The sequence below is a fragment of the Cupressus sempervirens genome, chromosome 2 (genome assembly GCF_028749045.1).
Source record: "Cupressus sempervirens isolate cs-2001-9-10 chromosome 2, ASM2874904v1, whole genome shotgun sequence".
NCBI lineage: Eukaryota > Viridiplantae > Streptophyta > Pinopsida > Cupressales > Cupressaceae > Cupressus > Cupressus sempervirens.
This window is the reverse complement of record NC_143119.1, coordinates 685,918,110-685,939,521: the sequence shown is the minus strand read 5'-3', so window position 1 is coordinate 685,939,521 and position 21,412 is coordinate 685,918,110. Positions and strand designations below refer to the sequence as shown.

Genomic DNA, 21,412 nt, shown 5'->3' with positions numbered 1-21,412 from the left:
AAGAGAGTTTGGAAAAGGATTTGCACAAATATACGAAAGAGTATTTCATCTAGATCTAGGAACAAAAAGGGGAATACTTAGTTAATCTTCTATAATTCTATGGTGTACCCATTGCATACTAAGGTGTGATTGCTAGTTATTATATATTACGGTTGGTGTTTGATTGCAATCAACCTTCAAACCCAAATCTGTGTCATTGTAAATCCAAGTGTTGACCAAACCAAACATTAGTTATGGTTTCTAGGCTCAACTAAAAAGATTGAAATTCAGACAAATAGGAGTTCATCTACATGAAAAATGTTGTATATTAAAAAATTTCCTTTATATGTGACAATAAATTTAAATTATAAAGGTGTAAAACTTAGACTAAAGATTACACTTTCCAATAATTGCAACATTTAAATATGATACATTAACATTAGTATTATGCAATAACTCTTAGCATTATTTTGAATACAATCATATCAGTAATTTTATCTACTTATAGAATTCAACTAAAAAAAAAAGCTTGTTTTCTAGTTCATAATATCATAAAACATAGCTTATATGTCCTATGATCAAGATTTCTTCAAACGTATTTAATCTCATCTAACTGATAAAAAAAGAAATATATAATGGTGATATACACAAACTAGAATAAAATTAATCTCATTTCAAATATGGTTGATTAAAACCTAAATAAAATAGTTCAATTACATTTATTGAATAACTTTAATCTAACATAACAAGATCCCACATTCACTTATACTATGCAAAGCACAAAATATCATAAGGATTACAACTAAAAGTCCACATGGAAAATAGAAGTATTTTTTGATATCAAATAAAATAAGTTTGGGTGATCAAATGCAATTAAAAATACAATGACAATAGTCCATCAACACTCTTATGTAACTCCAGTCATAAATAGAAGCTGGCAAACATATATAACTAAGCCCGCATCAAGCATACATGAAATACTTGAAGAGGTTCATCAAGAATCTTATCCATTTATCAAGTATATTATTCAGTGGAATAAATACATAGGCCATTTTAGGCAATCTTGAAGCTAAAATGAGAGAATATCATAAATAAACTTCTAGTAAAATCAATCTCACACACAACTTGTGTCTCAAGAAAGACACTAATAATCCACATAAGGCTTGTACATTTTTCTAATGTGCCACAAATGCATAAACCATAGGCATGAATAATTAAATACTAATTCAATACATGATTGAGTATGAAATAAATCAATTCTTTATTTCATATTTCACATTTTGGGCATTAATGACTCAAAAAAAAGAGAATAAAATTGATTGATAAAATAAAGTATCAGTAATTCTAGTCTACTAAAATGTTATCCATTCTACTTATAAAATATTTTACATTTTCTTTTAAAACCTTATGGTTATTTATGGATTGAAACAATCATTGATGGATCTTTTTGCAATTATAAGTGTTCTTGAGTTTTTTTGGTTACTAGATGCCTTCAAAAGTCAATTTTTTTAAAGGTCTTTATGATCTCTTTCCTTGTTTGTTGTGGGTAGTCCTCCTAATAAAAGTTTGTGGGAAACCTTTCAAAATCCACTATTATTTTTTAGTTTCCTTGGTTGTGTTAAGTCTTGCATAAAGGTTTTTGTCTAGAAGATGATTTGGTGGGGTTTCCTAAACCCCTCTATTTTTGTTTTGTAAAGGATTTTTCAGGTCTTTGGTTCTCTCTTATTGACTCCTCTCAAAAGCCTCACTTTCTAAATAGAGGTTTTCTCTTTTTTGTGTTTGGTGGTTTTAGTACTTGTTAGTTACTTCCCCTTTTATGCTTGTTTTAATTTTTTTAAGGGTAATTTATCTAATAATAACACAAACCATTTCACTTCAATTCTATTTAGGAAAGAAGGTAACCACTCAAGCTACAATAACAATTTAGCTAGTAGAACACGTTTAGTCATCATTCGCATCAAAATTTGAATGGTTACATAATGAAAATAAATCAAGATATCATCCCACCAATAGTCATATACATTTCACATAAATTCAAGAAATGACACTCAAGGGTTATAGAAATCAATGACCAATGACACATGATAAAAATAGTGATAGCTGCCAATATCATTAAATACTATGGCGACCTAGAACTTTCATACTACAACCACATAAACATGTTAGGTATGATTACCTAGTACAAATGAAATAACCATATCCATCTTCATGCATTCTTCCTTCAAAGTACTACTATCCAACTAGAATTGTTGGGCAATCCCACAATACTTAGTTACACATTTTGACCAACTTTAACATTGAAATCAATTAATTTCACTAAACTTTCACTTTCTAACACGTGTAGCAACTCAACAATTATAAATTTGAAGAACTAAACTTATTAATTGTGTTATTTTTTTGTATATATTTTAAATATTATTTAAAAATAAATAAGAAAAAGCTATGGAAATTTTTACACAACTTTTAATAACTTAATTTCTATGGTAATTAACATTTTAATAAAGTGACATTCACTATAATTTATTGCAGAATTATTCTTGGTAGAAAGAATAAAATTCTTATTCTAAAGCATACATATCTCACATCAATATCTAAGGTATGGAATTATTAATAATTATTCATTGAAATTTTATTTTTTGGTTAATTTTTTAGGCTAGAGTAACTATAACCTAGACATCATTGCATTTCATCATGCATAACTATGTTCATTGTGTTTCAATTAAGAATAAAAAATTCTATTTTTCATATGTGTTAAACAAAGACTTTAATGTTTGATGAAAAGCTTATATTCATATGAAATAAAAATAATAAATTAATGAAATTAAATATACTTAAAATTATACTTTTTGGAAAGCTAACAATAAAGACCAAATACTTACAAATAAAAACTTGTAAATGAGTTCATTACATCTCCATGAAGATAATGTCAAAGTGATTTTTGGTCAATATTTTGATAGGTGCTTGTTGCAAGTATAATTTAAGAGTATACCAGTTTTATTAAAGAGAGTTTAACATATTGTGATTTTTTGTAACCCTCTTCAATTAATTATTTCAAATGAGACCTATCATGGCTTAATTTATTATATTTTTTGTAAAATGTTTGATTTGAACAAAAATTAGGATACATAAAAAAGTGTAACCTAGTATTGTGGGATCACCCTGATATCAACACTTAGATATTTGGGTGAAGAGCATGGAAAAATCTCTTTAACAACCCTTGATAAGGAAATGTTAAGAGATGATAGGATACCAAAATATAGTTAGATATAATGACATCATTAGGGGCAAAATCACTAATATTAGATATAGTAGAAAAATATTTTATCTCACAGTGAACCTTAAATTCAACTACTATTTTGTCTAAAGTGGAATGAGTTTTTAATACATTAGCTATAGAAACATCTAAAGAAAATTTAATCCTATCATCCACCATATTATTGTCAAAAGTACTTTAGACTAGAAAAGAGCACTAGAAAGTAAATTTGTGGTAGAATGAAGAGTATAAATAACCAAAAAATAAGGTGGTCCCAAATACATTCACATGGTAAGAGAAAGATCAAGAATTGACATTTCAAAACCCTGAAAAGTGGAATCTAAATAACCATCATAAATAGAATTAGTAAAAATAGTAAGGAGGTTGTTAGAAGGAGAAAATGAAATCTCCTTAACGATCATAAATAAGGAAATATTAGAAGATGGTAAGCTAGAAAAGAAATAGTTAAGGAGCAAAATTATTAGGGACAACATCATTAGCAAAAGAATTAGTATAAAATTTCTTAATCTAACTATGAATCTTAGAAATAATAATTATTTTTCTAGAGAAAATTTAGTTTTAAAAACATTAGTTATAGAAATAATTGAAGAAATCATAATGCCAAAATCAAGGATATTATGTTAGAAGCAATTTAGACTAGAAAAGAGAAAAAAAAATTAATAAAATTAAGAGGAATTCAAATAACTACATCATAAGTAAGTCCTAAATCCTTTGACACTTTAGCTGGTCCAAGAGGAAAAAAATTAAGAATTGGAAGTTTGAAATCCTTAAAAAAAACATCTTAATCATCCTCATAAATAGAATTAGGAAAAATAGTAAAGTGTCTAGAAAGAATTTTCTCCATTAAGCTAAGGGAGATTGTGTACAAGCACTACAAAAGAAAATAGAAAACAAAATGCTCAGTCATAAACCTATACAAACAATGAAAAGGGATCCTTTCACAGCCCACCAACTAATAACAAGGTATGTTGTTAAACTATAGAATGACTTCATTAGGAAGATCCTTTGAAAGATTGGCTTCAACTAAAATGCAAGGAAATGAAGTATGCCCAAAGTATTTCATCATAGATTTCACCCTCAAGAATATTCCTAAAGTATTAGAAATAGCATCATAAGATTTATTGCACCGAAAATGAAGGATAAGACAATATTACCTACATAAGAAAAATATCAATAGAATCTTTCAATAGGATTACCTAGGGGAACATTGAGATGAGATGAAAATCTTTCTTAAAGTAACACCACTAATAATAACCTTTTAATCATCCTTACAATTTAAGCCCACCATAAAAAACCTCTTGTAGAAGGATGAAGTTGAACTTATACTTTATATTTGACTACAACAGACAAAACTTCACAAACTTAGTGGTCCAACCTTTACATGTATATTACATATGAATGTTCTTATAAATTTCTAAGAATAGACCACATTTATTTTATTACCTTCTATAAACCACTAAACCAAAAGAAATAAACTTTGTTAATGTCAACTTAAATGTTCTCGTATGGTTATTTATTCCTTTGTAACACAAACATTCATCACTATTACAACAAGGGATGTTTGGAATACAATTGCAAAACTTGTAGAATTTGTTTTCAGCCAAGCTTTCTCATACCTTGAAATTATCATAACTTTGAAAATACTAGAATTGTTACACATCATTTTTCATGCTCCATGAAACATCTTTCTAAAAATGTATTTAGATTTCTTATCAATATTGGTGATTGTAGTCTCTATTCCTATACCGTCTTGACGTGATGGAGAAATAATAATTATTTTAAAAAAGAAAAGAAATACTACATGTTTTCTAATTTGAAAAAAACAAGAAATGAATAGAAAAACTTACTTTTCTTTATTAGGTCAACCAATTTACACCCTTGTCTATTCTTCCACATGTTTCTCATATATCTACCAAGGTATTGACAACAACAACATTTGACAAATTTTTTTAATGAATCCAACATTATGTTTAAAAGTTCTCATTTTAAAGCATAGATAAAGATGTTGGAGACAAATTTTTTAAAGTTTTCCTTTGTTCCCACCCATCATATTCAAGTTTAAATTTCTTGAAAAAAAATTAAAAATTCTATATTTCTTTGAGATATTTGGTTAAAAAATTCATGTTCCTAGTCTATGGTTATGTACATTTCTAATACATATATAATTTCCCTTCTAGTTGTCACAACAATAAGTTAGATATTTCTTTTGATTGATTCAAACTTTCATAGAATGAAAATGGTGATTTAAATTTGATTCCACATAATTGGCTAGTTTACACTTGACTATTATAATTTATGAGACTAATGAGGAGAACAAAAAATGAGAATTTTTAGTCACCTTAGTGGTTGAGGCTTAGAGTGTGCTAGCTAAGCCTAGCTAAGAAATATATCTAGACCAATGAAATATTTTTTCTCAGAAAATGATTTTATAAGTTCTGACAAAGTGATTATACTTTTCATTTTATTGTAGAATTCCTTTGTTTAAATTTATTCCCATATATATATATATATAGGCATGGTCATTTTCTATGGGAATAAATTTGGACCAAGGCTAAGGGTTTGATTTTGTTAAGTCATCAATTTTCAAATTTAATGCAGGAGCATCCTAAATGTAAGGGAAATCTTACATAGCCAAAAAAATATTATATATATATTGTTAGTAAGGGTTATCTTAGTGCTGAGTGTTTATTTCTGAAAACTTACTAAATTTGGTAAGGTCATTGTTGAAGCTTAGAATGCTTTAATTTCTTCCCTAAATGTTCAATTTTGATGTATAAGCATACTTATAGTAAAGTTTCATTACAAGATCAAGTCTAGTTTTGAAGATTTTTTTTAGAAAATAGTATTGGCAATAGGGTAGAGAAACATTGAACTTAGCTTTAAAGGCTTTAGAGGCTTTGAAAGGGGGCCAAACCTAGGTTGATTGGAGCTTACATGAGTTTGGCATTGTAGATAACTTCATGACATTTTCTAAAATGGGTTCATAATACCCAATCTAGTTAACTGGCAATGTGTTATGGTCTCTAAAAGTTGCACTACCTAAAATAGAAAACACAAAATTCTTTAAAAAATTTATTTGAGTTTCAAACATTGTGTGAGGCATATTATAATGTAATAACATGTGAATAATAATATATTAGGGGTTTTTGGCCTCAAATCTTACAATTAAATTTTTTACGACCTTCTTGGATAGTTAAAAATTGTCCATTAATGAAGGCTCGTAGGGTTATCTAGGATAGTTATGGAGATTCATATGTTGGCTTAGATTTGCAAAGTATTGTAAGGAAAATGTCCATGTCACGTTGTATGTCATATTTCTAAATATTATAATTATATTTCATTAGAGATAATAGAAAGCAAGTTTCTTGTTCTTGTAATCTATTGTTGTTATTTTTTTTTTTTTTTGTGTGCTTTTGCTAGAGGGTATTGTCCTTCATCAAAGGATTATGGAACATTAGCTCATGAAAAAATGCATATTGATTTTAAAAAGAATAAATATATACAATATAAATAGGAATGTGTCCTTATTCTATACGAGTAATGGTTTAGAATCAAGTGTCCAATCCTATATAAATACCTTTTTTATGCAATGTATACTTATTCGCACCAAGATTTGTTTCAACACATGACTTCCACTATATTGAAATCAATTTTCTATACTTACCCTACAAAAAATCCACTTGGTTATTTGATGGGAGTCTCATTTTCACAAGGAATGAGACCAAACAAAATAGAACAAAAAACTAATCTACTAAACTAGCAACCAAAAAGAACTAGCAAGGATATAACTAATAAATAGAATGAACACTAACGAAAAGAACCACACACCTGCATGAACATCTAGCCCAAAAACCATATCCTAGGACCACTACTTTCTCAATTCATTGACATTATCCAAGATGGAGGGTTTCATGGAATGCCTAGATCAAGTTGCATCTCTAGGAACAACCTCTTGCTTAGCCACCAATTGAAGACCCTCATCTTTACCATGGATTTCCTTGCAACATTTCCTTTTTGTTTCCTTTCCTTTGATTCTGTATGAATCCCACTAATAGCCTTCTCTTCTATGTTACCCCAAGATCATTCCTCTATTGCTTAGTCACATCATAAATTTGATCACCTTGTTTAATATGAGGTTGTTTCATAAATGCATTTGAAATCACAATCTAGTTCTTTTATTCCTTTGTCAAAGGAACCTGAGCTATTAGCTCCAAAATTTGTTCTTTTTCCATTTTTTAATTATTCACCTTCTCCTCAAAATCTCTCCCCACCTCCCATTAGGCCTCATCTATCTTCCCTTTGGTCCAATCATCCACCTTGTGCTAAACCTCTACTGGGCAATCCAATTTATTTATCTTTCTCCTCAAAATTGGAAGCTAGTAGAGGAGCCACTTAGTAACATCTTTAATTTTATTATTATAGATACATAATTCATAATCTTTGGAGCCAATCTATATATGTCAATACTATCATCTATAGTCTTAGGGAGTAGCACAGGTGAAGCAGGTTGTGGAATATGTTGGTCATTGGGGTAACTGAGTTGAGTTTTAGGGGAGGAAAGGAAAAAAGTGGTAGAAGACATGTTCGAGATAGAATAAGGGGTTTAATGTTTAGGGATCCAAGTTGATTTCATAGACCAAGAAGAACTAGATGAGAAATCATCCAAACCCTCCACAATTTTCTCTTTTTTCTTCTGTTGCAAGGCATTTTTAAACTTATCTTTGCGAGAGTGTTAACCCTCATGCCAAAAATAGTGGGAATACTTTGGGGATCACATAATGTTTTGGTCAAGGAAGAAATAAGGGTATATACTAATTTTTTAACTCAATGGATAGGGTAGGGGTAGGCTCGGTTTGGGGGGGTCAAAATATGGTAAAATCCATATAGATAGAAATTAAACTCTGGTGAAAGGGGCTCCACCTTTGACCTTAGCTTTGTCAACTAAAGGCAACAAAGAAGAAAAAATCTAGAAAGGAGAGGATAATTTTACATTCCTTCTGAAATGACTAAGCATAAGGAAGAGATGAGAATGAAAGTGTTTGTACCTTCCCTCAATGGTAGTGAACTTGATGAGAATCTCTACCACCACCTTCTAATCTCTTGGGAGCTTCTCAAAATTGAATCCACTTTGAAGTTTTTGGACCTTTTCACCAAGATCCACAAAGAGCTGAAAGTCCTCTTTGAAGGAAGCTTTGGTCTTCTAAAGAATTTTAGTTCTATACATTCTCAACTTCGTAACCATAGCAAAAGTTTCAGCTATAATGAAAAAGGGAACATTTATTAATAAAAGTGGTAACATATATGAGAGGTGGTAACATAGATTATGATTCATGTAATCTAACATATATGTGTTAGCATTGAGAGGTGGTAACGTTTGAGATTAGTTTATTATTTTTCTGAGCATGGCAGTTTTCTCATCATGATTATTATAACCTATTAGCTTATCAGTAGCTTTTTTTAATATATTTGAAATGACCTTATTTAATTTTATAATGAATTCGTATATTGAACCTTTAGAAATCTATTTGCACTATCTAATTTTTTTAAAGCTGTGAAAGGTACATCTGAGATGCATATATAAGTCCCGAATTATATATTAAAAGCAGTGAAACTTCTATTGATTTTGAACCCCAGTGGTATGATGTGAATAGAGACAATGACAACGGAACAGAATTTATATTAAAACGTTTGGACATTGATACTTCTAAACCTTCAAGTAGCTGAATTAATCAAATTAGAATATAAAAATGAAACAAGCGTGAACACAGCAATGACTTCCATAACGGGCAGCTGCAACACAAAGTGGCATCAGATCAAATTGTAAGGAGAATGCGACATGAGGTAAGATCCATCGCACTCCAACACAAAGTGGCATCAGATCAAATTCTTCCAAACAACAAAGACCGATTTGGTGAATATCCCACCGTATCAATTCATCCTGATGACTCCAATCTTGAGAGAAGTATACGTTAATTGAGAGAATCTGAAGGAAGATAAAAATTGAGGCTATTTATTAAGCCTCAATTAGTATTTTTTTCAAACATATCTTTGTGTTGGTGAGTTCAAAATGAGAAATTTAATAGTGTCGGCGATAGTATTAGCCATTTTTGTTCATCCTTCTCATCAGTTAAGCAGCCATCAAGTTTTGTCAAAATTCTTACAAAAGAGGAGGTCCGGTGTAAGGAGTGAGGCAAAGGAATGGGCAGCTCCTTCCATTGGTAATGAATATTCATGGAAGCTCAATCAATACGCTCAAGATGGCTTGCAGGAGAATGACAAAATAACTGCTTTGCCTGGGCAACCAGAAGGAATAACGTTTGCACAGTATGCAGGATATGTGACCGTTGATAAACAATCTGGGAGAGCACTTTTCTACTAGTTTGCAGAGGCCACTGAAAACCCATTTAGAAAGCCTCTCCTCCTCTGGCTCAATGGAGGCATTCTCTAATTGTGCATATATTTTTCTTGTTTTTCAATGAAGATACACTTATAGAACATAGGATTGGTGTAGATTTTGTCATCATTTCAAACGTACATATTGATAATGGAGAGTGATCTTATGGGAAATATGATGATATGTATTGATGGTGGAGAGGGTGGAGAGGGATCTCATTGAAAATATTATCACAATGTCAACAATTACAACTTACTGACTGTTATAAGTTGTATATCAGGGCCAGGATGCTCATCTTTTGGTATAGGAGCAATGACAGAATTGGGTCTATTCAGCATACAACCAGATGGCAAAACTCTTTCTAATAATTCATATGCATGGAACCAAGGTTTTTAAAAACGAATTATCCCACTCTTGATAATATTTTTCCACTACTCATATGCATGGAATATCTGCAGAAATATTGATATCTTCGGTAGGTTATAATCATTATTGTAATTTGTTGAACATCGTTTAATTTTTGTATATTGCAGTGGCAAACACCCTCTTTTTGGAATCGCCTGCTGGGGTTGGATTTTCATACTCCAATACCATCTCCGATTATCAAAATGGCAATGATGATAATACTAGTATTTCAATTACTAAATTATGAAAGAGATTTGTGACATGTCTGCTTACACTAGTGAAGATTTCATTGCTTTTCAATATATGTTTACTAATGAAAACAAATGTTTTTCATGGGTAAATAGCTCGAGACAGGTACACATTTCTTCTGAATTGGTCCGAAAGATTTCCACAGTACAAGAATTGGAATAATAATTGCATTTAGCTGTTTGTCCCTCAAGCCAAACGCCCACCTACCACCTTTGACGACCTGCACAACGTTTTAAAGATTTATTACAGGTACGTGAGTTTTTCAAATTTGAAAAAGAGGGGGAAATTTTTTGTGGTAGAAGACAAAAGAAATATCACACATTCATTTAGGTTGTTGAAGTTCAGCAGATCAAAGAGAAGTTCATTTAGTGCCTACAATTACACATGCTTTTTTGTGTTATTATTAAGTTCGTAGTTTATTGTTTGATTCAACTTATGAATAGTGATTGCTCCAGGCACCATTGTATGCAGCCATTAGAGCTGCAAGTTAAAGTTTTTTGAAGTTTGAAGTTTTACTAGTTTTAGGGTTATTTTAGGGTTTTCTAGTTGAAGCCGAATGCTCCCAAATTTTGTAATAGTTTGAATCAAAGTTGAATAGAAAGCTAGTAGGCATACTTGAACCTATTGTTCTTCCCTTATTTGTTGCATTTGAGAAATTTATTTTGGAATACTTCAAGCTATGCTATGGTTCTTTGGTTTTAATGGTGGAAAAGTTCACGTTATAGTTCTGTCACTTGGTTTGGTCTTTATTTGAGTTTTAACTTTAGAGTTATTGCCAAGTTCACTCAGCATCTACTTCTACCAAGCTCCACCTTGCAATGGTGACCGAGCTCACTCAGCATCCATTGGTACTGAGTTGCCCTTCACATGCCAAATTCACTTCGCACACTCCTACCACTTGGCTTATTAAGGTACTGACTAAAACTAGCACTCAGCAATAGTTAGTGCCAAGTGAAAATATTAAAGTTATGAATTTATTTTAATATTTCTCACATAGTATCAGAGCTTTGATGCCCCACATCCATAGTGAGTCAGGGCATTTATTTTTTCTAGGATATTTGATATGGCAGGAGATGCACGAAAGATATGGCAATAGCCACCACCTTTCAATGAAAAAAATTATGATACATGGGAAAAGATGATGAAAATTATTGTGGTTGCAAATGATTTGTGAGATTTTGTGATTAATGGGTTCAATGATGTGACAAACCCAACTCAGTATGCTGCTCTCACAAATCCACAAAAGACTCAGTTGAAAGAGTCAAGGAGGAAGGATGCTAAGGCAGCAATGACAGAGATAATTTTTCCCAAAATTGCAGCAGCAAATTATGCAAAGGAAGCATGGGATATCCTTGAGACAAACTTCAAGGGGACTGATAAAGTTCGTACAGTGAAGCTATAGAATATAAGGAGGGAGTTTGAGAACCTTCAGATGAAGGAAAATGAATTAGTTGCAAATTTTAGTTTAAGGACCTCCAATGTAATTAACCAATTGAAGTCAAATGGAGAAGACTATTAAGAGCAGAGGATAGTGGAGAAGATATTGAGGAGTTTACCTCATAAATATGACAATTTGATCATGACCATAGAAGAGGCAAAAGACCTCACTATTTTGACAATGGATGAGTTGATGAGTATTCTTCAAACCTATGAGCATAGGATCAATAGATCTACATCTTCTTCTTCCCAAGAGCAAGCATTCAAGGCTCAGTCAAATCCAAGAAGAAGGAGAAGAGGAACAAATGCCTCAGGTAGAAACTCCAGAGATAGAGGCTGAGGTAATGGAGGACAAAAAAATGCTGCAACAGAAAGTTCAGGAAGAGTAGATGGAGCAAGTAGCTTACAAAATACTTCAAGAGGAAGTAAGAAAAACTACAACTCAAATAGGAGTAATGTAGAATGCTACTATTGTCATAAATATGGGCAATATGCAAGTGAATGCTGGAAGAAGCAAAATGATCAGTCAAGAGAAACAAATGTGGTTGATGTGAACAAGAGAAGTGGAAACAATGCCACTGCCTTCATCATGTGTAATGTTGGTGAAGAAGGAAGCCCTGAAGTTTTGTACCTCAATAGTGGATGTAGCAACCACATGAATGGTAATGAAACTTTGTTTTCATTTATTGACAAGAGTTTCAAATTTGAGATTAAAATGGGTAACAATGGAACCTTAGCAGTAGTGACCAAAGGATCTATTATGGTTTGCATTAAGAAAAGTGAGAAGAATGAAATTAAAAATGTGTATTTTCCCCCTGGAATGAAGCACAATTTGATGAGCATTGGTCAGCTCATTCAAAATGGATACAAATTGCTAATGGAGAATGATAGGTGTGTCATTCATGAAAAGGATGGGAGCAAGAACATACTTGTAGCAGTTCAAATGAAAAAGAACAAAATGTTTCCCTTGAGGATAGAGACATGTTTCTCATCTCAAGTTGATATTGCACCTCCCACACAATCAGCTCTAAGGAGTGTGATTGAAGACCCTTCACGGCTATGGCACCTCAAGTATGGTCATCTTGGCTATGCTAGTTTAAATTTATTGTCAAATAAAAGAATGGTAAAAGGTTTGCCATGTATAGGAAATTCATGTGACAAGTGTGAGGCCGGTATTTTCAGTAAGCAACATAGGCTTCCCTTTAATTTTGAAAATTCTAGGAGGGTTAGATATCCATTAGACTTAGTGCATACTAACCTAGTTGGTCCTATGCAAATTACTTCCATTGGGGGGAGTACTTATTTCATGACATTTATTGATGATTTCAGTTATAGGACATGGTTTTATTTTTGGAAATCTAAATTTGAAGCATTTGATAAGTTTCTTGAGTTCAAAGCCCAGGCTAAAAGAGAATGTGGACACTATATCAAGGTCCTAAGATCATATAGAGGAGGGGAGTATACCTCCAATTCTTTTGTAAATTTTTGTAGAAAACATGGCATAAATAAAGAGCTCACAACTAGCTATACACCACAGCAGAATGGATTGGCTAAAAGAAAGAACATGACCATTTTTGAAATGGCAAGGAGCAAGATAAAAGAGAAAGGTGTTCCAACTAAATTTTGGGGAGAGGCTATAGCAACATCAGTTTACCTAATTAATAGGTATCCTACAAAGGTATTCCATAATAGAATTTCAATGGAAGCATGGTCAAGAGGAAGATGGACAGTTGAACACTTAAGGGTGTTTGGATGTGTTGCATATGCACATGTGCCTAAAGAGAAAAGGTAGAAATTGGATGACAAAGGTGTGAAGTTCATCTTCACAGGGTACAACTTAAAATCAAAGGCATACAGATTGTATGACCCATTGAACAATAAGATGATTCTCTCAAGAGATGTGAAATTTCTTGAAAATCAGTCATGGTATGGACTGATTGATGAATCACCATACATCTCAAGTAAAGTTCCAATTATAAGTAAAGAGGATGCTGATGAACAGGAAGAAGAAGGAGTAGATAGAAGAAAAAGCAAGAAACCTCAATTATTACTGAGCTCCTCTAGACATGACCAAGTGTCAATGCCAAGCAGTAGTGAAGATTCTGATCCCACACTCTCCTCCCTATTACCAAGAAAGATCAAGAGTCTTAGGGAGATATACCAAGATGAAAAGTATGAAGATTATGATGAGAGCATTAATTTTGCTCTATTTTCTCACAGTGATCCAATATATTTTGAAGAAGCTGTTAAGGAGAAGAAATGGTGTAAGGCCATGGATGAGGAGATAGATTCTATAGAAAGGAATGACATGGGAGCTAACTAAATTGCCTCCCAAAAGGCAAGTGATTGGAGTGAAATGGGTCTACAAGACCAACTCCAATGCTAAAGGCAAGATTGATAGGCATAAGACAAGGCTGGTAGTCAAGGGCTACAAACAACAGTATTGTAGAGATTATGATGAGACATATGCCCTAATTGCAAGAATGAAAATTGTGCATGCTATCATAGCAATTGTAGCTCAGCAAAAATGGAAGGTATTTCAAGTAGATGTGAAGTCCTCTTTCTTGAATGGTGTATTGAAGGAAGAAGTCTATGTCGAGTAGCCACCTAGTTATGAAGTTGCAAGTGAAGAACAAAAAGTATATAGATTGAAGAGATCTCTTTATGGGCTCAAGCAAGTTCCAAGGGCATGGTATAGTAGGATTGACTCTTATTTGATGAGCAGTGGCTTTAGGAAAAGCAATAGTGAGCCTACTCTCTACATCAAGGCAGCAAATGGAAATGTATTAATTGTTGTCTTGTATGTAGATGATTTGATTTTTACTTGTAATGACAAGGCTCTAATTGGTGAGTTCAAAGAGGCCATGAAAAATGAATTTGAGATTATAGACCTTGGTCTCTTGAAGTACTTTCTAGGCATAGAAGTAAAATAAATTCATGATGGCATCTTCATCTCTCAAGAAAAATATGCAAGGCAGATCTTGGAGAGATTCAAAATGCAGAACAGTAAGCTAGCCCCCACACCAACATCAATAGGTATGAAGTTAAGCAAGGAAGACTCTAGCAAGAGAATGGATCCAACACTATACAAGAGTATGGTTGGAAGTTTGATATATTTGACTGCAACTCAACCAAACTTGATGCATGCAGTAAGTTTGATTTCCAGATTTATGGAAACACCAAAGGATTCCCATTGGCAAGTGGGAAAGAGTATCCTAAGGTATGTGAAACATACCAAGGGATTTGGAATTTTGTATACTGCAACAAATAAATTCAAGTTGGTAGGTTATACAGATAGTGATTGGGCTAGAAGTATAGATGATAGGAAGAGCACTTTCGAATACATGTTTCATATGGGATCGGGTGCAATTTCATGAGCATCCAAGAAGCAACCTATTGTTGCTCAATCTACAGTAGAGGCTAAATACATAGCAGCAAATGTAGCAACATGTCAAGCTATTTGGTTAAGGAGGATCTTGATAGATTGGAATAAAAGGCAAGAGGATGGAACCAAAATTTATTGTGACAACATCTCATCAATTGCATTGTCAAAGAATCCAATATTTCATGGGAAAAGAAAGCATATTGAGATCAGATATCACTTCATCAAAGAGTTGGTGGAGAATGGGGATATCAAGATAAAATTTTGTAAGTCTAAACAATTGCTAGCAGACATTTTTACCAAGCCATTATGGAACTTTTGTGCATCTAAGAGAGTGTCTTAGTGTAGTTGATTTGGATTAGCAGTGATCCTTGTTCATTTGGCTCAGGACAAAGGGGGAGTGTTGGAATATTAAATGCATTTAGCTATTTTTCCCTGAAGCCAAACACCCACTTACCACCTCTGACGATGTGCACAATGTTTAAAAGATTTAATATGGGTAGGTGAGTTTTTCGAATTTGGAAAAGAGGGGGAAATTTTTTGTGGTAGAAGAAAAAAGGAATATCACACATTCATTTGGGTAGTTGAAGCTCAATACATTAGAAAGAAGTTGTAGAGTAGAGCAAAGTAAAAAGAAAGTGATTAGTAAATCCAGTCATTGCAGAGACAGAAGGAAGTTCATTTAGTGTCTGCAATCACACGTGCTTCTTTGTGTTATTTTGTAAGTTTGTAGTTTATTGTTTGATTTGACCTATGAAGCAATGATTGCTCTGAGAACCATTCTATGCAGCCATTAGAGCTACAAGTTAAAGTTTTTTGAAGTTTGAAGTTTTACTAGTTTTAGGGTTATTTTAGGATTTTCTGGTTGAAGCTGAATGCTCCCAAATTTTGTAATAGTTTGAATCAAATTTGAATAGAAAGCTAGCAGTCATACTTTCCCTTATTTTTTGCATTTGAGAAGTTTATTGTGGAATACTTCAAGCTATGGTTCTTTAGTTTTAATGGTGGAAAAGTTCACATTATAGTTTTGTCACTTGGTTTGGTCTTTATTTGAGTTTTAACTTTAGAGTTATTGTCGAGTTCACTCAGCATCTACTTCTACCGAGCTCCACCCTGCAGTGGTGACTGAGCTCACTCGACATCCATTGGTGCCCAGTTGCCCTTCACATGTGAGTTCACTTGGCTCCTTCTTGTGCCAAGTTCACTCGGCACACTCTTGCCACTCAGCTTATTAATGTATCGAGTAAAACTGGAACTCAGCAATAGTTAGTGCCAAGTGAAAATATTAAAGTTGTGAATTTATTTTAATATTTCTCACAGAATCGAGGTTTCTATATAACATGAGAAAGCTACGCTAGTATGCCAAAGAATTCCATTGATATATGTGTACATAAAAAGCTTGTCTTCATGTTATAAATAAACTCTCTTATGGAACCTTATTTGTGTGAGCATGTAGGGTTCTATGTACCTGAATTAGCAGACACAATTCTTAAGAATAAGAACTCTAGTACATCCATCGTAAATCTCAAGGGAGTTATGGTACGCTTCCTTTCCCTTCCTCTTTACATTGAAACTAATCTATTGTGCATGGTAACTATATTATCATTTTTAAAAATTCCCTCAAAATAGAATGATCTAAAATATGGTAAATAATATTCATTTATATTATAAATTATTTGAAATTCTTATTTATTGGAAATTTGTGCTTTATTAATTGGAAATGGAATTATGAACAAAAAGAATAAATATGGTTAACATGCATTCATTTTGTAAATAATTTGAAATTCTTATTTATTGGAAAATTTTGGTTTATAGATTGGAAATGGAATTATGAACGAGGAGACAGATGATTGTGGTTCAATCGATTATGAATGGACACATGCATTGATATCAGATAAAGATTATGCAAATCAGCATTGTGCTTCATCTCCTTTAAGCTACATAGCAGCAACACATTTCCATCTAGAGCAGTATCTAGTGGAGGATTAAAAGATCCCTACAATATATATGCACCACTATGCACTTCTGATTCTAATTTACTTCGAAGATCTTCTACTTCTATTGTAAGTATATAAATAATGTATTTTCAAGAACCTCTTGACCTTGAAATATCATAGTAATTTTAACTATCATGTTAAATATCATCTCTCTCTATTACAGGGTGATATTCCTACAAGTGGGTTAGAAGGGTTCGATCCATGTAGTTCTTATTATGTATTTACTTATCTCAACACCTGAGAAGTGCAAAGTGCTCTTCATGCTAATGTAACAGACTTACCTTATCCATGGACTAGATGCAGGTATGACTATTTGCATGTAATATTTTTGAACAAACAAATTTTAAGACTTTGAAGATTGCCATCTAATGATTTTCCAATCTTCTTCTCTGAATAGTGGTGTACTTTCATAAAATTGGACTGCAACCACAATGTTTCCAATATATGAAAGAATGATGGCAGCAGGATTGAGAATACTCATCTATAGGTATTAAAGAGAGAAATAATATTATTTTGAAAAAATTGTTTAGTTCAATAAAGATTTGATTAGAAAATCTAATTACTGATAAATACTTTTGATTGTAGTGAAGATGTGGATTTAGTAGTCCCTGTAACTGATACAAGATATTCCATTAATGCATTAAAGCTTCCAATTGAGAAAGCATGGTATCCATGGATGAATGGAGGGCTAGATGTCACGAAGTACCTAGTTATCAACCTTCTAGAACCTTGACCATGACCAAATCCTTTTTGGCTGGCAAGCCTCTCACCGTATTAGTTTTATTTTTATATTTCAAATAACATGATTCAAATGGTTTTATATGATTAGAAGATGTACAATTTATATAAAATTAATCAAGTGTTTATATATTTGGGCATAATGATATTGTGTAAATCTTTTTTATTATAAGGTTTAAAGTATGAAAAGATGTGGTCATTTAATTATATGTTTTTAATATTATAATATTATTCAATATAAAAATATTATATTATATGAAAATAAAAGTTGAAGTTGTCATTATTTGTTATGATAGAACATTTTTAACAAAAATCATAAAAATAAATAGATGTTTGATATATACTATTGTTTAAGAGAAAATTTATTATTATATGATGCAATATAAATTAATGTTAATAGATGTAAATACATTAAATTAAAATTGAAATATTGGTTAAAATATAAATGGAGAACTTCCATAATAATATTTACTTTACTTTTAATATAAGTTTTAATTTTAATTTTTTATATAGAATAGGATGATGTATCACTCCATATTGGCCCCCTCCACTCTTGGGTATATTGAAGAGGTGTAAAATGAAGCTCACCCTCTTCTTTTCCTAATAAATGCCTTAAAACAAGTACAAGTATCTTGGGTGGCTTTCAACTCTTTTAAGACCTTTGAAATGAAGCCTCAAACTTGATTATTGGTTAAGGAATTAAGAGTCACCTCTATATATGGAGGAATCAACATATAATCTCTGAACCATTAGGATGATTAACTAATAGATAACATACTAACATCATTTTCCTCATATTTTTTTTATTATATGATCCATTGCACTTGCAAATGATACATCATGAACATATACACGAGCCTATGGATAAAGGGTACTCCCTTTATTCAAATAGACTCACACAACACACTAAGGAAATAAACAGAAAATTACAAGAGAAAAACAATGAAAAGAATAGGAACACTTTATATTCTATGAAATGACATTATAATATCAAAAAAGTGACATGCTACAACCAATGGTTGTTTCCATTACAATAATCTATAAGACAAAGCCAAAATCTACCCTTCTAAGACTAGGCCCTAAAAACCCCTTCATCCTTATATATTAAAAGCACAATTAACCACCTTAGAATATTCTATAAATTGATATTTTCTCATTTTAATTCTTGACAGTTCAATATAACACCTCAAGTTTGACCCCCCTTTTAGATTCTATAAGGCCTTCAAAATTGAGCTCAAATTTTTTGTGTCACCTCACCAAATTATAAAAATTAATATCTTCAAAATGAGTCTTGATCTTTCCAAGAAACTCTATTGACAAGTGTATATATCTATAATTAACCTTCAAATAAGTAATTGGATCAATATGTACTTATATTAATAATCTGGTAAAATAGTAAACTTGTCAAAAATAGTAACCTTTCTGAGAGATATCCCAATTGAAAAACTAGACAATATTTCTGGGTGATCCAAGATTTCTTTAATATCTAGATGCTCTTGCATCACTCATTATTCATCAAGGATATGATCTCCCACTTCTAAGGTACACTTGGGAATGGACAGACATAATTCATCGAGGCTTCATCTATAGAAGGCATATATTAATGAAATGCATAGGAAGTGACTAATATTTAGCATTAAATAATCATGCTATCATCCAATATAAGTATAAATGTTGCCTCACGAGGAAGGGAGTAATATATGTCTTTATCCAAAGGTTTACCCCATATGGTAGAATTATCAAGGCTAGCAACATCATGCATCACTAAAGATTGATCAATATTGTCTTTGAAAGGTCACTCTTTGGAGAAGAAACGTATTCATGAGAATCAATGAAAGGAAAAAATAAAGGGACATCATATGCATGAAATGGAATATCTTGAAGATCATGAAGAAGTCTTGAAAATGAAGATAACAACTCCATTGAAATGCAATGCAATGAATATGAAATAAATGTTTTTTGTGTTTTTATATTATTTTATATAAAATACAATAAAATCTAAAATGGATGTAATTTATTATGTTCACAATGAAAATATATGAAATGAAACAATGTATTTAATGAAACCTATAGGAAAATAATGTAAAGAAGATAATACAAAAGGATATCAAACTAGATGCACAATGAAGCAATGTAACTCCACAAAAATAAGAAGGGGTTCACATTAGGTTCACCAAAAACATTAGGGGTGAAATGGAAGAAATGAATTTGTTAATGTAAACTAGATGAGATGAATTAATTAGTTAAGCATCTTCACCCTAAGTCATTTAATGTAAGAGAAAAATGGGCCTCTAAACATTACTCTCAATATAACCCAAGTTATATTAGCACAACCCAAGTGAGATGAAGGGATGCCAATAATAAACCCAAAATTCATCAAAAAATTACAAGCAAGTCTTTTTTATACATGTTCTTCACCTTAGATTTTTAATGTGAAGGTAAATTGATTAGATTAAAATGACTAGATTAATTCAGATTGTAAAAAGCATAAATGGTTGCTAAGCACTTAAAAGGTAATAGCTATGGAAAAATGCATACATTTAGAGAAGAAAATAGATAGATGGACAATAGTGTTGATTTTACACTAGCTATAGGTATTAAAATATGAAAGACTAGTAAAGTCCACAAAAAAATTGAAATCTAAGCTAGGTCAAAGTTTGATTTTTCCCAAGTGTAGCACAACTTTCTCAACTTGTAGTGGTATAGGTCAACTTTTTAGATATAGGCCAACATGTTCTTGGATCGAAAAAATCTATGGATCCAAGATTTTTTCCAAAAAGGGTATCCAAATCTATATCTAAAACTCTGAAATTAAGCCTACAAATAAGAGCAAAATAGTTTTTTTTGTTTTTTTTTTGTGTGTGCTTACCTTGGTCAAGCCCTATATTGAGGAGTCAATCTTAAAATTTAAATGTAAATCATCAATAAAATGATATAAAGTAGTATAAATGAATCTAACAATGGATAATATATTTACCAATATAGATGCAATCATTTTAAGTATGAGGTCAAGTATGTAATGTAATAGCCTTGACTCAATACAAAGAAACTAAGACAAAATAATGTGAGTCAAAACCTCATGAATGTGAATGCTTATAATTTGCCTTGATAAATATTTTAAGAACTTGAAGGGGAGCATGAAATATCTCCTTGTTTAAAGTAAAACTCCATTATCACCTTGATGGAAGATGCTTGATGCAAGAAGTGAGAATGTAAGAATACTTAGACTTGATGAATGCTTGAGATCTTGAATATCACGTGTGTACATATGATATCCTTATGTGAATATCACTTGTGTACATATGATATTCTTATGTGTGAAATGAAATTCCCAAGCTCCCTTAAAGGCTAGTTTTAAAGTGTGAAAACAAAGAGATCCAGCTGGGGCATCAAGAAAAAAAATTAAACACCCAAGACAACATAGGTCCCATGACAAGAAACCTATCAGTATAGGCTAACTTGGTGGTCCTATACTAGTATAGGTCAACTAGGTCAACCTATACATAAGGTTATACAAATGAAGGATATTCCTGATGTCTTCGGGATGGTGTAGAAAT

The 21,412-nt window shown here is 31.9% G+C and overlaps 1 pseudogene; it reads left to right on the top strand.

Annotated features, from left to right (window-relative positions):
* Positions 1-9,320: 9,320 nt before the first annotated feature.
* The window catches only part of LOC149575236 (serine carboxypeptidase-like 26), a 32,907-nt pseudogene continuing 20,815 nt past the window's right edge, over positions 9,321-21,412 (top strand).